Source organism: Boleophthalmus pectinirostris, unplaced genomic scaffold, assembly GCF_026225935.1.
Source record: "Boleophthalmus pectinirostris isolate CB_2022bp ecotype Guang Dong unplaced genomic scaffold, ASM2622593v1 HiC_scaffold_11, whole genome shotgun sequence".
NCBI lineage: Eukaryota > Metazoa > Chordata > Actinopteri > Gobiiformes > Gobiidae > Boleophthalmus > Boleophthalmus pectinirostris.
The window spans coordinates 23,235,738-23,240,737 of record NW_026570994.1 but is presented as its reverse complement, the minus strand read 5'-3'; positions in this window follow the sequence as shown (position 1 = coordinate 23,240,737).

Here is a 5,000-nt window from a genome sequence, read left to right as displayed (position 1 = left end):
TCTCCTCAGACCTGGTCCTGGTCCTGGACTCTCCTGGACTCAGACCTGGTCCTGGTCCTGGACTCAGACCTGGTTCTGGTCCTGGACTCAGACCTGGTTCTGGTCCTGGACTCTCCTCAGACCTGGTCCTGGTCCTGGACTCTCCTCAGACCTGGTCCTGGTCCTGGACTCTCCTCAGACCTGGTCCTGGTCCTGGACTCAGACCTGGTCCTGGTCCTGGACTCTCCTCAGACCTGGTCCTGGTCCTGGTCCTGGTCCTGGATTTTGTGGGTTTTGTTTTTTCTGATGTGCTGAAACAGATTTGATGTTTTATTTTTATTTTTTAATCTTTTAGTGAAAAATCAAAGAGACGTAGATGAGACAGACCTGCCCCGGGCCCAAGACCAGATCCTGGACCAGAACCAGACCCACGAGGAGCTCCTGGACCAGAACCAGGACCAAGACCAGATCCTGGACCAGAACCAGGACCAAGAAGTGAAAAATAAAATGGTTTATCAAAATCCAGGTCCCTGATCTGAAACATGATTATGAAATATTGTGGTTTAGTCCTAGTTTAGTCCGGTTAGTCTAGTTTAGTCCTGTTTTAGTCCTGGTTTAGTCCTTGGTTCAGTCCTGGTTCAGTCCTGGTTTAGACCTGGTTTAGTCCTGGTTTAGTCCTGGTTCAGTCCTGGTTCAGTCCTGGTTTAGACCTGGTTTAGTCCTGGTTTAGTCCTTGGTTCAGTCCTGGTTTAGTCCTGGTTTAGTCCTGGTTTAGTCCTGGTTTAGTCCTGGTTTAGTCCTTGGTTTAGTCCTGGTTTAGTCCTGGTTTAGTCCTGGTTTAGTCCTGGTTTAGACCTGGTTTAGTCCTTGGTTTAGTCCTGGTTTAGTCCTGGTTTAGTCCTGGTTTCTGGACCTGGTTTAGACCTGGTTTAGACCTGGTTTTAGTCCTTGGTTTAGTCCTGGTTTAGACCTGGTTTAGTCCTGGTTAGTCCTGGTTTAGACCTGGTTTAGTCCTGGTTTAGACCTGGTTTAGTCCTGGTTAGTCCTGGTTTAGACCTGGTTAGTCCTGGTTTAGACCTGGTTTAGTCCTGGTTCAGTCCTGGTTTAGAACTGGTTCAGTCCTGGTTTAGTCCTGGTTTAGACCTGGTTTAGACCTGGTTTAGTCCTGGTTTAGTCCTGGTTAGTCCTGGTTTAGTCCTGGTTTAGTCCTGGTCCTGGTTTAGTCCTGGTTTAGTCCTGGTTTAGTCCTGGTTTCAGTCCTGGTTTAGTCCTGGTTTAGTCCTGGTTTAGACCTGGTTTAGTCCTGGTTCAGTCCTGGTTTAGAGTCCTGGTTTAGTCCTGGTTTAGACCTGGTTTAGTCCTGGTTTAGACCTGGTTTAGTCCTGGTTCAGTCCTGGTTTAGACCTGGTTCAGTCCTGGTTTAGACCTGGTTTAGTCCTGGTTTAGTCCTGGTTTAGTCCTGGTTTAGTCCTGGTTTAGACCTGGTTTAGTCCTGGTTCAGTCCTGGTTTAGTCCTGGTTCAGTCCTGTTTTAGTCCTGGTTTAGTCCTGGTTCAGTAGATGGACTCTGGACTCGGGGGGTCTTTGTGTCTTTGTGTCTTTGTGTTGGACCACAGGACCTCAGACCCGAGAGACGAGGAGGAGGAGGAGGGGATGGAGGGATGGAGGAAGGATGGAGACGATGGAGAGAAGATGGAGGATGGAGGATGGATGGAGGATGGAGTGGAGGATGGAGTGGAGGATGGATGGAGTGGAGGATGGTGGAGGGTCACAGTGGGACGAGGATCGATCGGAGCTTTTCTTTAAAATCACTTCAACATCTGAGATCAATAAAAACACAGATCAGAACAGAGAGAAAAAAAAAGAAGAAGAGAAAGAGAAACAGAGGAAGAAGAGTTGGTGTAAATCTTCTGTGTGACATTAAACTGACTCAGATTTAATCTTGTTCTAAAGTCGTTTCTCGTCACAAAAACGTCTGGACTTGAGTTTGTTTCAGTCACATGTTTCAGTAAATCTACATGTTTTAATTTATTTGAAATACACACTTCAAAAGTACTTTAAGAGTCAAAAGTAAAAGTATTTCAGACTCTGAGGTGGTGCTTCTTGAGCGTCTTGTTCAAGTATCTCAGGATCTTCAAACACAACAGACTCCAGACGCTCCAAAAAAGTCGTCAGGTCTTCAGAGCTCAGTTCAGTCGTTCATCAGTTACGGTTTTGGACATTTAAACAAAAGACTTTTACTCCATTTTTCCTCCTGTGATTTTTTACTTTTTTCCGTCTTTGGAGCGTCTGGAGTCTGTTGGGTTTGAGTTTTGATCCTCGACCTGCTCCACTGCCTGAAACATCTGCAACAAACGAGGAGGAAATTCAGTTTGTCGACTGGACAAAAGTTTAGTTTGGTTGAAGACGTTTCGTCCAAACTGTTTCTTCATCTGTGTCCAGTTTCCACGTCCATCGTCAAACCTGCAACTAAACAAAGCAGAAGAACAACAGGAGGATCAGACCCCAAACCCTGTACAGATCAACAGACCCAACGAACGTGTGTGGGAGTTTCAGAGGAGTTTCAGTGGAGTTTCAGTGGAGTTTCAGTGGAGTTTCAGTGGAGTTAGCTCCTCCTGCAGATAGAAGGAAACGTCACAGAAATGAAGAAGCAGATTGGACGAACTGAGAAACGTCTTCAACCAAACAAACTTTTGTCCAGTCGACAAACTGAATTTTCTCCTCGTCGAAGATTCTGCCTGAACGACCGAGAGACTCGACACACGTGTGAAACGACCGAGAGACTCGACACACGTGTGAAACGACCGAGAGACTCGACACACGTGTGAAACGACCGAGAGACTCGACACACGTGTGAAACGACCGAGAGACTCGACACACGTCTGAAACGACCGAGAGACTCGACACACGTGTGAAACGACCGAGAGACTCGACACACGTGTGAAACGACCGAGAGACTCGACACACGTGTGAAACGACCGAGAGACTCGACACACGTCTGAAACAAACACACACATTTATGTTCTTTCACAGGGTTCTGTTCTGGAGTGAGAGACTGACAGGTGGACAGGTGCAGCGTGAGATTGACAGGTGGACAGATTGACAGGTGCAGCGTGGGCAGATTGACAGGTGGACAGGTGGACAGATTGACAGGTGGACAGGTGCAGCGTGGGCAGATTGACAGGTGGACAGGTGCAGCGTGGATAGATTGACAGGTGGACAGTGGCAGTTGGACAGATTGACAGGTGGACAGGTGCAGCGTGGGCAGATTGACAGGTGGACAGGTGCAGCGTGGGCAGATTGACAGGTGCAGCGTGGGCAGACTGACAGGTGGACAGGTGCAGCGTGGGCAGACTGACAGGTGGACAGGTGCAGCGTGGGCAGATTGACAGGTGGACAGGTGGACAGGTGCAGCGTGGGCGGCGGTGCGGTCCCTGTCGTTGTATCAGATGGTGGTGATGTTCCTCTTCACTCGGGGTGGAGCCGCTGCTCCTCGTGGCTCCTGTAAACACGTGTTGAGATTCCAGTGTTGTAACAGTTGTGGCTCTGACAGAAAGTCGTCTGTGGAGACACTGTGGCCCCCTGCGGTTCCTCTGAGCACCTCCAGGGGGCCCCGGGCCCCGGGGCTCCCACACCTCCTGAGAACCACCGCAGGAGCCAAAGGAAGAACATCTCCATGGAAACGAGCAGATAAAGCCCCCCCAGGGTGAGGAGGAGTCGGCTCTGTGGAGATGTGAGCGCGTTCACACTGAGCTCAGGACGCGGATTTAAGGATTTAAGAGAAAAAAAAAGTGACATACTGTGACTTTAAACACGTTTATGTTCTCTTCATCTTCTATTCTCCTCTTCCTCCTCTTCACTTCCTCCTCTCCTCTCTTCTCCTCTTCCTCCTCCTCTCCTCTTCCTCTTACTCCTCTCCTCTTCCTTCTCATCTCCTCCTCTTCCTCCTCCTCTTCTCCTCCTCCTCCTTCTCACCTCCTCTTCCTCTCCATCCTCCTCTTCTCTCCTCATCTCTCTCCTTCCTCTCCTCCCTCTCTTCTCCTCCTCCTCTTCTTCCTCATCTCCTCTCTCCTCCTCCTCTTCTTCTTCTCTCCTCTCCTCTCCTTCCTCTTCTTCCTCTTCCTCCTCTTCCTCCTCATCTCCTCTTCTCCTCCTTCCTCATCTCCTCTTCTCCTCCTCTCTCCTCCTCTCCTCTTCTTCTTCCTCCTCCTCCTCCTCTCCTCCTCTCTTCTCTCCTCCTCCTCTTCTCCTCTCTCCTCCTCTTCCTCCTCCTCCTCTGTTAGTGGTTGTATGTAGAGTTTATTATCAGGAGCAGCAGAGGTGGCGCCCCCCGCAGTCCGGTGCCAGCGCTCGTGTGTTGTGTGTGGTGTTTGCGTTGCCGCGGCGACGGCGTTGGTTGGCGTTGGTCCTCGTCGTCGTCGTCGTTGTTCGTTCGTTCGTTGGTTCGTTGTCGTCGTCGTCGTCGTGGTGGTTAAGGTGCTTTGGGGGGATTAGCAGGAGCATTAACGGAGCGGCGCTGGATTAAGCCGGATGCCACGCAGATGGATTAAACATGAAACAATATTTAACAACGGCCAACTTTTACTCTGAGACAAAAACACAAGAAGAAGAAGAAGAAGAAGAAGAAGAAAAGAGAGACTAAAGTTCAAACACAACCACGAACCACACAAAGAAAGACCTGGTTTAGTCCTGGTTTAGTCCTGGTTTAGTCCTGGTTTAGTCCTGGTTTAGTCCTGGTTTAGACCTGGTTTAGACCTGGTTTAGTCCTGGTTTAGTCCTGGTTTAGACCTGGTTTAGACCTGGTTTAGTCCTGGTTTAGTCCTGGTTTAGTCCTGGTCCTGGTTCTGGGTCTGATCTGGTCCTGGTCTAGTCCTGGTTCTGGCTCTGGGTTTGGGTTTAGTCCTGGTTCTGGTCCTGGTTCTTCCAAGTTCTGGGTTTGTTCTGGTCTAGTCCTGGTTCTGGTCCTGGTCTAGGCCTGGTCTGGTTTTGGGTCTGGGTTTAGTCCTGGTTCTGGTCCTGGTC